This window comes from Vulpes vulpes, chromosome 8 (assembly GCF_048418805.1).
Source record: "Vulpes vulpes isolate BD-2025 chromosome 8, VulVul3, whole genome shotgun sequence".
NCBI classification, from domain to species: Eukaryota; Metazoa; Chordata; class Mammalia; order Carnivora; family Canidae; genus Vulpes; species Vulpes vulpes.
Genome location: NC_132787.1, coordinates 37,066,367 through 37,079,039, shown reverse-complemented (window position 1 = coordinate 37,079,039; position 12,673 = coordinate 37,066,367). Strand labels below are relative to the sequence as shown.

At 39.7% G+C, this 12,673-nt stretch overlaps 1 non-coding gene across 1 annotated transcript; it reads left to right on the top strand.

The window, feature by feature from the left end:
* Nucleotides 1-251: 251 nt before the first annotated feature.
* Nucleotides 252-382, top strand: LOC112917637 (small nucleolar RNA SNORA70). Its single transcript, XR_003234499.1, has one exon. It is a non-coding gene; the product is annotated as a small nucleolar RNA SNORA70 (small nucleolar RNA).
* The last annotated feature ends 12,291 nt before the right edge of the window (nucleotides 383-12,673 follow it).

Below are 12,673 nucleotides of genomic sequence, written 5' to 3'. Positions count from 1 at the left end.
CTTAATTCCTATGAACTTCATTCTTTCCTGAGATACATATAGTGATGTAGTATTTGAAATACAATGACTATTATTAAGACTTAAGATTGCCATTGGTATGGCAAGCTCACTTACTTTTTAAACCCTGTTCACACTTGAAGATTTAGTTTTCCCTCATGTTTAACATCTTGTCTGATTTTCCAAAATTTACACTTTGATTTTTATTCTCAATATGTGCACTGTTCACAAACCATATAAAGAAAATGTGTCCTCTGCAGCCAAGTAAGCTGACTGTGCTCTTTCCCCATGGGGGCCCAGTGTGCCAGGGCTGCAGACAGCCTCCTTGGTATTGTATGCAGCCTGTTGATTGTATGGGTTGCCCTAAGCAGCCTTGGAGACAGCCCTTTCCAGTGGACTTTGAGGTCTGACCTCATGCCAAATCCAATTAGGCTGCAGACAGTCATGTAGGGTGCCTTTGGAAAGCCCCAGAGCACAGTAGCCAGGGGCCACATTGGCCAAGTCATCATGTCCATCTGCACCAAGCTGCAGAACAAAGAGCATGCGATTGAGGCCCTACATATGGCCAAGTTCAAGTTCCCTGACTGCCAGAAGATCCATAGCTCTAAGAAGTGGGGCTACACTAAGTTTAATGTGGATGGATTTGAAGACATGGTGGCTGAAAAGCAGCTCATTCCCGATGGTTGTGGTATCAAATACATCCCTAATTGTGGCTTCCTGGACAAATGGTGGGCTCTGCACTCGTGACAGCCTCCACACCGCCCCCTCCCTATTCATGCCCACCAAGAAATCCTACTTACTGTCAAAAAAAAAAAGTGTCCTTTGCCATTAATTTTCTGTGTATTAGACAGGGTCCTCCAGGGAACCCTGAAAGTTAATAAGGAGTTGGTTCATGCAATTATGGAGGCTGGGATGTCTCACAATCTTCCACTTATAAGCTGGAGACCCAGGATTGCTGATAGTGTCCAAGTCCAAAGGTCTGAGAATCAGGGGAGCTGATGGTATCAGTTTCAGTCAAGGGCAGGAGAAAGACAATGTCTTAGAAAGGGTCACCTTCTCCCTTCCTCTGCCTTTCATTCTATTCGGGTTCTCAACAGATTGGATAATGCCCACCCACGTTGGAGAAGGCAATCTGCTTTGCTACAACCATTGACTCAAATTCTAATGTCACCAGGAAAAACTCTCACAGACACACCTAGAAGTAATGTTTTGCTAAATATCTCAGTACTCCATGATACAGTCAACATCTAAAATGAAGCATCACATTCTGTTAATTTACACATTTACACAATACTACTATTTAGATTCCCTGTGCTTATGACAGCAATACCATCCTGGCACATATCTCTTCTTTTCTCCTTGTCCCTCCAGACTATTCAGAGTGACTTTTTTTTTTTTTTAACTTAAGTCAGGTTATACCACTTTTTGGCTCATAACCCTATAATTGTTCCCCATTTCAATGTGACAAAAGCCAGTCCTTAAAATTGCCTTCAGGTCCCCACATCTAACCACCTAGTTTCCTCCTTTCCCCTGACCCTTCTTCCCTCTCTACTTCTCTGAGGCCTCTTTGGTATGATTCATAGTCCACTTACTCTTGATTACTGTAACCATAATTATACCTCTGCCTGTAATGCTGTTCCCAACATAGTCACATGGCCTATTCCCCAACAACGTTCTCCAACTGATTTCAAAATCCATTGATGATTCCTGACTGAAACAATTGTTAAAATTAGAGATCAATGCAAAGCCACAATTTGATAATTCTGTCATTTCTTGCATATTTAGCAGCTTGCATTCTTCCAGGAAGAAGAGCCCATGTCCTCCCCCCACCCATATTTTGAGTAACTTAAGTTACTCTAGATTCCGTTTTTAATTAAATGTTTTATAATTCATTGTTGCTTTTTTTGTGCTTAAATCTCCCCATATTTGGCTAGTATGACTCTCTTCGAGTTGATTCCCTCATCCATTTGTTCAGTTTTTGAACACGTCTTTGCTTTCTGCACAAAATAAGATGGACTGGGCTTGCCATATACCTTCCCTGTGTCAGACCTACAATCGCCCATTTCTCCAAGAACCTCCAGTTCACTTTGGTAAGAAATGGTGCCTAAGAGCCACTACCTAAGGATGAAGTGCTCTAGCCATTACAGTGTCACTGTTTTTTCTTTTTCTTTGTTCTTAAAAGTTCTTTATGCTGAATTTTACAAATATTTCTCTTATTTTCTCATTTGTCTCTTATCACTGCAGGTAGTGTTTTTATAGGTTATGTAGCATCTGGATTTTGAGGTTTTTTAAAAAATATTTATTTATTTATTCATGAGAGACACACAGAGGGAGAGGCAGAGACACAGACAGAGGGAGAGGTAGGCTCCATGCAAGGAGCCCGATGTGGGACCCCATCCCAGGACACCAGGATCACATCCTGAGCCAAATGCAGATGCTCAACCACTGAACCACCCAGGCGTCCCTGGATTTTGACTTTTAATTGGTCACAGTTAAGTTCCCAGACCTGGGGGGCACCTGGGATAGAGCCTTGCCTGGGGCTCTCTGCTCAGTGGGGAGTCTGCTTGTCTCCCTTTACCTCTGTCCCTGACCCCACTTATGTGCATGCTCTCTCAAAGAAATAAATAAATAAAATTTAAAAAGTCCATTTTGAGATGGCACTTTTATATTTTTAAGTACTTGTATTAACTTCTAAATTTTTGTTCTTTCCATTTGTTTCTGTGTCTCCTTTTGTGCCCATAACACAGTGTTTTAGATACAGAGGCTTTATAATGTGCTTTAATATCTGAAAGGACTAATTCCTGTTTATGGCTCTTTTCCTTTCTATACAGTATTCTGTATATTTTTTACTATATGAATTTCAGAGTTTTTTTGTTTTTGTTTTGCTTAAAGAAAAAAATCATGTTGTTTGTGTTGGGATTCTGCTAAATTTCTATGTTAATTTAAGAAGAGTTGACATCCAGGCACCTGGGTGTTTCAATAAGTTGAGTGTCTGCCTTCAGTTCAGGTCATGATCCCAGGATCCTGGGATCAAGCCCAGCATCGGGCTCCCTACTCAGTGTGGAGTCTCCCTCTCCCTCTCCCCCTGGCTCTCCCCCTTGCTCATGTGCTCTCTATCAAATAAATAGATAAAATCTTTTTTTAAAAATTGACTTCCACAAACAAGGGGTATTGTTCCACTTGTTCACATCCATGTTCAGAGGTGTGCTGAAGCCTTTCTTAAATGTTTTTTTTACATATCCTGTTATGTTTATTTCCAGGAATTGTATCTTATCTGTTGCTATTGTAAATGGGGTTTTCTCTTCGCCTGGTTATGTTAGAATACACTTTAATTTTGTATGCTCATTTTCTATTCTCTCTAAACCTGTTTCATTGTTTGCATCCTTGATTCTCTTGGATGTTTTAGGTATATTACATATCATCTGCTAATAGAGATAGTTTTGTATCTTCTTTTCCAATTGCCAGGTTTCTTGTTATTTTCCTTCTAAAAAAATTGCATAGGGCCATACTTCCAATATAGTATTAAACAGTAATGAAAGTAAGTGAGGCTTCTTGCCTTGTTCTTGACCTTAGAGGGAATGACATAGTGTCTCCCTATTAAGAAGCTGGCTTTGGGGATTACCAGGCTATACTTTTCCAAATGTTTGTGTGAAGAATGGATATTAAATTTTGTTAAGATCCTTAAAAGCTGAAGACAACTTATGAAGATAAATAACTTTTCTCCTTGATGAAGAACATACAGTGAAAGAATATTGAAAAATATAAATGGAGTTTAAGAAGCATAGAATAAGACTTTTATATATCTGTAAGGAGAGGAGATAGAGATTAGAAGAGACAAAATAGTTTTTTAAATGTCTGAGAATTTTCCTAAAATAGTAAAAGTTACTCTACATATTTAGAAAGACAAGAATAACCTAGACATGATTAAGAAAAGTAATCTAACACTTGGTTATGTCACTGTGAAATTGTGGATTCCAAAGAAAAGGGGAAGTAAAATGACAATTTCATTATGAATCAAGGAATTATAATATAAGACAAAATGAAATACCACTTCACAATCTCCAAGTGACAAAATTAACACAACACCCTGACAATGGTAAAGATGTGGAACAATGGGAACTTATAGAAACAGCTGTTGAAAGTTCAAATTTAGAATTTAGAAATAGAAGTTAGAAAGCAATTTGATATTTCCTAGCAAAAAATACCCTATGACACAGAAATTCCACTTCTAGAGAAATAGTACACACATGAACAGATTTGTGCAAGAATAGAATAGCATCATTTGCAATAGGAAAAAAAAAAGAAATAGACCAAATAGCTATTTTGAGGAGAATTTGCTAGTTTATATTATATTCTTACATAGTGAGATATAATATGCAGCCATGACAAAGAATGCAGTAAAACAATATCACATACAACTACATGCATAAATCCTTAAAACAGGTTTTTAAAATATTGAAAATTACAGAAGAATGTATACAGTATTATATAAAGTTGAAAAACAGCCAAAATTCAACAACATATTTTTAAGGGATGGAAAGCTATTTTCAAAGCAAGGAAATGATGAACACAATTTTTGGGGGGTGGGGGTAAGAAAACGATTTATTCAATGACAGAGTATGGTTAAAGTAAACCAATACATATTACGTTGCTATCAAAATTACATTCTGAATACTATATAGCAAGAATGAAAATTATATGTGAATTAAATGCTATGAAAATTGAGATGTAGCTACTATTAACATTTTTTTATCTCTAGTGTATTTTACTTTTTTACATTTGTTTCTATTTAAGTTCGATTTGCCAACATATAGTATAACACCCTGTGCGCATCTCAAGTGCCCGTCACCCAGTTACCTCATCTCCCCACCCACCTCCCCTTCAGCAATCCTTTGTTCATTTCCCAGAGTTAGAAGTCTCTCATGGTCTGTCTCTCTCTCTAATTTTTCCCACTCGGTTCCCCTCTTTTCCCTTATAATCCCTTTCACTACTTCTTATATTCCACGTATGAGTGGAACCATATGATGATTGTCCTTCTCTGACTGACTTACTTCACTCAGCATAATACCCTCCAGTTCCATCCACATTGAAGCAAATGATGAGTATTCACCCTTTCTAATGGCTGAGTAATATTCCATTGTACATATATAGACCACATCTTCTATATCCATTCATCTGTTGAAGGACATCATGGCTCCTTCCACAGTTTGGCTATTGTGGACATTGCTGCTATAAACATTGGGGTTCATTCTGTATCTTTGGGGTAAATCCCCAGCAGTGCAATTGCTGGGTCATAGGTTATCTCTATTTTTAACTCTTTGAGGAATCTCCACTCTCTTTTCCAGAGTGGCTGCACCAGTTCACATTCCCACCAACAGTGCAAGAGGGTTCCCCTTTCTCCGCATCCTCTCCAACATTTGTTATTTCCTGTCTTGTTAATTTTCCCCATTCTCACTGGGGTGAGGTGGTATCTCACTGTGGTTTTGATTTGTATTTCCCTGATGGCAAGTGACGCAGAGCATTTTCTCATATGCTTGTTGGCCATGTCTATGTCTTCCTCTGTGAGATTTCTCTTCATGTCTTTTGCCGATTTTTAATGATTGGATTGTTTGTTTCTTTGCTGTTGAGTTTAATAAGTTCTTTATAGATCTTGGATACTAGCCCTTTACCTAATACGTCATTTGCAAAAATCTTCTCCCATTCTGTAGGTTGTCTTTTAGTTTTGTTGACTGTACCCTTTGCTGTGCAAAAGCTTCTTATATGGATGAAGTCCCAATAGTTCATTTTTGCTTTTGTTTCTTTTGCCTTCATGGATGTATCTTGCAAGAAGTTACTGTGGCCAAGTTCAAAAAGGGTGTTGCCTGTGTTCTCCTCTAGGATTTTGATGGAATCTTGTCTCACATTTAGATCTTTCATCAATTTGAGTTTATCTTTGTATATGGTGTAAGGGAATGGTCTAGTTTCATTCTTCTGCATGTGGATGTCCAATTTTCCAGCACCATTTATTGAAGAGGCTGTCCTCACTTGACGGGATGAGCACTGGGTGTTATTCTGTATGTTGGTAAATTGAACACCAATAAAAAATTAATTTATTAAAAAAAATAAAAATAAAAAATAAAAAAATGAAGAGGCTGTCCTTTTTACTGTGGATAGTCTTTCCTGCTTTGTCAAATATTAGTTGACCATATTGTTCAGGGCCCATTTCTGGATTCTCTATTCTGTTCCATTGATCTATATGGTTTTTGTGCCGGTACCACACTGTCTTGATGATCACAGCTTTGTATTACAACTTGAAATCCAGCATTGTGATGCCCCTGGCATTGGTTTTCTTTTTCAATATTCCTCTGGCTATTCAGGGTCTTTTCTGATTCCACACAAATCTTAAGATGATTTGTTCCAACTCTCTGAAGAAAGTCCATGGTATTTTGATAGGGATTGCATTGAATGTGTAAATTGCCCTGGGTAGAATTGATATTTTCACAATATTAATTCTTCCAATCCATGAGCATGGAATATTTTCCATCTCTTTGTGTCTTCCTCAATTTTTTTTCAGAAGTGTTCTGTAGTTTTTAGGGTATAGATCCTTTACCTCTTTGGTTAGGTTTATTCCTAGGTATCTTATGCTTTAGGATGCAATTGTAAATGGAAATGATTCCTTAATTTCTCTTCCTTCAGTCTCACTGTTAGTGTATAGAAATGCCACTGATTTCTGGGCATTGATTTTGTATCCTGCCACACTACAGAATTGCTGTATCAGTTCTAGCAATTTTGGGGTGGAGTCCTTTGGGTTTTCTATATACAGTATCATGTCATCTGCAAAGAGGGAGAGTTTGACTTCTTCTTTGTCAATTTGAATTTTTTTCTTTTTGTTGTTCTTTTTGTTTTGTGCTCAGGCTAGGACTTCTAGTACTATGTTGAATAGCAGTGGTGAGAGTGGACATCCCTGTCGTGTTCCTGATCTTAGAGGAAAGGCTCTCAGTTTTTCCCCATTGAGAATGATATTTGCTGTGGGCTTTTCGTAGATGACTTTTAAGATGCTGAGGAAAGTTCCCTCTATCCCTACACTCTGAAGAGTTTTGATCAGGAATGGATGCTGTATTTTGTCAAATGCTTTCTCTGCATCTATTGAGAGGATCATATGGTTCTTGTTTTTTCTCTTATTGATATGATCTATCACATTGGTTGCTTTACGGGTGTTGAACCAGCCTTGCATCCCAGGGATAGATCCCCCTTGGCCATGGTGAATAATCTCTTAATGCACTGCTGGATCTTATTGACTGTATCTTGGTGAGAATTTTTGCATCCATGTTCATCAGGGATATGCAAAAATAATTCTCCTTTTTGATGGGGTCTTTGTCAGGTTTTGGGAATCAAGGTAATGCTGGCCTCATAAAATGAGTTTGGAAGTATTCCATCCCTTTCTATCCTTTGGAACAGCTTTAGTAGAATAGGTATTATTTATTCTTTAAAAGTTTGATAGAATTCCCCTGGGAAGCCATCTGGCCCTGGACTTTTGTGTCTTGGGAGGTTTTTGATGACTGCTTCAATTTCCTCGCTGCTTATTGGCCTGTTCAGGTTTTCTATTTCTGTTCCAGAAATGCATCCATTTCTTCTAGATTGACTAATTTGTTGGCATATAGCTGCTCATAATACGTTTTTAAAATGACCTATATTTCCTTGCTGTTGATTGTTGATCTCTTCTCTTTCATTTTTGATTTTGTTAATTTGGGTCTTTTCTCTTTTCTTTTTAATAAGACTGACTAGGGGCTCATCTATCTTATTAATTCTCTCAAAGAACCAGCTCCTGGTTTTGTTGATCTGTTCTACAGTTCTTCTGGTCTCCATGTCATTGAGTTCTGCTCAAATCTTTATTATCTCTCTTCTTCTGCTTAGTTTAGGCTTTACTTGCTGTTCTTTCCCCAATTCCTTTAGGTGCAAGGTTAGCTTGTGTCTATAAGTTTTTTACAATTTTTTGAAGGAGGCTTGTATTATGATGTATTTCCCTTTTAGGACTGCTTTTGCTGTATCCCAAAGATTTTGAATGGTTGTATCTTCATTCTCATTAGTTTCTATGAATCTTTTTAATTCTTCTCTAATTTCTGATTGGCCTATTCATCTTTTAGTCTTTTAGTAGGATGTTCTTCAACCTCCATGTGTTTGAGTTTCTTCCAAATTTCTTCTTGTGATTGAGTTCTAGTTTCAAAGCATTGTGGTCTGAAAATATGCATGGGAAAATCGCAATATTTTGGTATCAGTTGAGACCTGATTTGTGACCCAGTATGTGGTCTATTCCAGAGAAAGTTCCATGTGCACTTGAAAAGAATGTGCATACAGTTGCATTCAGATGGAAAGTTCTGTATATATCTGCGAAATCTATTTGATCCAGTGTATCATTTAAGGCCCTTAGTTTCTTTGAGGATGTTCTGCTTGGAATATCTGTCATTTTCTAAAAGTGTCATGTTGAAGTTTCCTACTATTTGCATATTATTATCTAAGTATCTCCTTACTTTGGTTATTAATTGATATACTTGGCAGCCTCCACATTAGTGGCATAAATATTCATGATTGTTAGGTCTTTTTGTTAGATAGACCCTTTAAGTATGATGTGGTGTCCTTCCTCATCTCTTACTACAGTCTTTGGTATAGACTCTAATTTATCTGATATGAGGATTGCTACCCCAGCTTTCTTTAGAGGACCATTTGAAAGGTAATTGGTTCTCCACCCCTTCCTTTTCAAACTGGAGGTGTCCTTAGGTCTAAAATGAGTCTCTTGTAGGCAGCAGATAGATGGGTCTTGCTTTTTTATCCAGTCTGATACCCTGCGTCTTTTGATGTGATCATTTAACCCATTCATGTTCAGAGTAACTATCAAAAGATATGAATTTAGTGTCATCGTATTACCTATTCAATCCCTGTTTTTGTGGATTGTTTCTTTGGCTTCCTCTTTCTTTTACAGGATCTCCCCTTAATATTTCTTGCAGAGTTGGTTTGGTGGTCACATAGTCTTTCAGTTTCTGCCTATCTTGGAAGCTCTTTATCTCTCCTTCTATTCTGAATGAGAGCCTTGCTGGATAGAGTATTCTTGGCTGCATGTCCTTCTCATTTATGACCCTGAATATATCCTTCCAGCCCTTTCTGGCCTGCTAGGTCTCTGTGGAGAGGTCTGCTGTTAATCTGATATTTCTCCCCATATAAGTTAGGGATCTCTTGTCTCTCATGCTTTAAGGATTTTCTCTTTATCTTTGAAATTTGCAAGTTTTGCTATTAAATGTCAAGATGTTGAACAATTTTTATCGATTTTGGGGGGAAGGGGAACCTCTCTATCTCCTGGATCTGAATGCCTGTTTCCTTCCCCAGATTTGGGAAGTTCTCAGCTATGATTTATTCAGATATGCTTTGTGGTGCTCTCTCTCTCTCAGCCTCTTCTGGAATCCCAATTAGACCTATATTCTTCCTTCTCAAGCTATCATTTATTTCCCTAAGCCTTTCCTCGTGGGCTCTTAATTGTTTTTTCTCTTTATTCCTCAGCTTCCTTCCTTTCCATCAACTTGTCTTCTATGTCATTCACTCTCTCTTCCACCTCATTAATTCAAGCTGTTAGAACATCCAGTTTGGATCATATCATTTTATCTATTTTTAATTTCTGCCTGATTAGATCTCAATTCTGCTGTAACAAAGTCTCTAGAGTTCTTTACGCTTTTTTTCCAGAGCCATCAGTAGCTTTATAATTATACTTCTGAATTGAATTTCTGACATTGTATCTAAATCAAAATTCTGCAACTCTGTGGCAGAGAGTAGTTTCTGGTTCTTTCTTTTGTGGTGAATTCTTCCTTTTAGTCATTTTGTCCAGTGCAGAGTGGTTGTAGGAGTGGGCTGAGTCAAAAATATCCAACCATGTCCTAAGTAAAATATACTCTAGATGATTCTGAAGAGGCCAGAGACCAGAAAATGAAAAAAAAAGAACTGAACAAAATAAAAGGACTACTAAAGTGAAAAACAAATTTTAAAACAAAGTAGTAAAAATAAAAAGCCAAAAATCAAAAACAAAGAAGAAGAAAAAAGAAAAGTAAAGAAAAGAAAAGAGAAAATAAAGGCGGGGGGATGGTGATGGTGAGGAAGTGGTAGTGGAGGGAGAATGTAGTCTACCTGAGGGGTCCTAGAGGGTGATCCTCTTGGTTCTGAGTGTATTTTGCTCTGTATGTTAGAAGATGCTCAATCCAAAATTTATGTAAACCAACAGTACTTATAATAAAGCCCAACATTGACCACAAAAAAAACATAAACAAGATAAAAGATGGGGCAGTATGGAAAGGAAGAGAGAATATAATTTCACAGAATGAACCAACACAGTTTTCCACTTAGTTCTGGGTATATTTTGGTCATGTGTTAGAAGGTACTAAGTTCCACCATTTTAAAACAAGGCAGAAAAAAACAAAAAACTAATACCCATATCTTGTATATCACCAAAATCAAATTGAACATGTTTAAGGGAGTCCAGAAGTGAAAAATATATCTAAGACAGTAATTGTAGGGCAGCCTGGTGGCTCAGTGGTTTGGTGCAGCCTTCCGCCCAGGGCCTGATCCTAGAGAACTGGGATCAAGTCCCTGTCGGGCTCCCTGTATGGAGCCTGCTTCTCCCTCTGCCTGTCTCTCTGCCTGTCTCTCTGCTTCTCTCTCTCTCTCTCTCTCTCTCTCTCTCTCTCTCTCTGTGTGTGTGTGTGTTTCTCATGAATAAATAAACAAAATATTTTTTAAAGAATTAAAAAAAAACAGTAATTGTAGATATACAAAAGTTAAAAAGGAAAAAACTTCAAAATGAAGAGTTGGTAAAATATCGTAGTTAAGGTGGGAAAATAAAAAATATTGGAAAATTTTAGTCTGATATAAAAACAGGTATTAATGGAAAAAGAAAAAGAAAAAAAAGACTCTCTAGTTCTATATGCTATTTTCCCTTAGTCCTGGAGCTTTCCAATGCTTCTTGATCAGTAAACTGGCTTTCCCTTTGTACTTCCAGCAGTTCTTCTGGGGGAGGGTCTGCTGTGCTGATTCTCTGCTGTGCCTGGGCAGAGATGCCCCCTCCTTGCCAGGTGCTGGGCTCTGGGTGAGCTGTTAATCCTGTGGGGCCTTTGTTCCCTAGAGGCCCCTCCTCTCCCAGGCACGAGGTGAAACAAGGAGGGGAAAAAATGACAGCAGCCAGATTTCCAGCTCTGGAGTAAGCTCCCCCAGAGCAACTAACTGCAGTCTCCCAGTCCCACTGGCCCAGACGCCCCTGAGGGCAGGCACGGGCACGCTGGTCACACATCTTGCGGGGCGCCCAGTGACAGTTGGGTTCTCGCTTTCCTGTGCCCTCCACGCTCAGCCTGTCCCAGGGGGAATGAAGGATCGCGGGCTTTGTCTGCCTGAGCGCCCTGGGAGCCAGGGGCCCTGTGCCACTGGACCCAAGCTCCCAGGGACCGCCCCTCCCGAAGGGAATGGCGTACAGCCCCCCCCCCCCACCCCCGCCCAGTGGCAGCCTCTCGGAGCCGGCCCACTAACCGACTGGCTTCTCCAGAGGCTTCGCTGCCGGTCCTGCGATTCTGCCCGATTTCCCTGCTAAGCACTTTTCCCTCAGGGAAAGCTCCAGCGCAGACTTTTTTATTTATTTTTTATTTTTTTTATTATTTATTTATGATAGTCAGAGAGAGACAGAGAGAGAGAGAGAGGCAGAGACACAGGCAGAGGGAGAAGCAGGCTCCATGCACCGGGAGCCCGACGTGGGATTCGATCCCGGGTCTCCAGGATCGCGCCCTGGGCCAAAGGCAGGCGCCAAACCGCTGCGCCACCCAGGGTTCCCTCCAGCGCAGACTTTTGAAAAGTTCCCGCTTCTCCAGGGCTGGGCCTTCCTGCCCCGGAGGCTTTGGCCTCTGCGCTTAGCTCTGCTAGTCTCGGTCCCCCTCCCGCATTTTATTCTTCTTTATTTTTTTCACCTTCCTACCTTCTTAGGAGCAAAAATTTTTCTCTCTCAAGCGTTCTAGCTGTTCTCTCTTAAAATCTCAGGTTGAATTCGTAGGTATTCAGGATGTTTTGAAAGTTATCTAGGTGAGGGTGACAGAACAGGAGAGACTCCTAACTCTAGGAAATGAACCAGGGGTTGTGGAAGGGGAAGGGGGGGGGGGGTTGGGGTGACTGGGTGATGGGCACTGAGGGGGGCACTTGATGGGATGAGCACTGGGTGATGTGCTAAATGTTGGCCTATCGAACTCCAACAAAAAAAATTAAAAAAAAAAAAGAAAGAAAGTTATCTAGGTAAGTTTGTGGGACCAGATGAGTTGAAGACCCCTACTCTACCGCCATCTTCCCCTCCCTCCATGAACACAAAATTTAGAGTAGAGCTTCCCTCTAGAGACCTGCAGGGGGCAGAATGTGGTCAGGGAAAGGACATCCCTGGGGAATGGAACTTCATAGATACGGATACTTTTTTTTTTTTTTTTTTTAAGATTTTATTTATTTATCTGAGAGAGAGAAAGAGCACAAGCAAAGAGGGGGAGGAGCAAGGGAGATAGAGAAGCAGACACTCCCCACCCCCACAACCCCTCAACCCACCCCCCTCCTGCTGAGCAGGATGCCCAACTTGGGTTGGATGCTAGGACCCTGGGACCAGGACCTGAGCCAAAGGTGGATACTTAACCAACTGAAC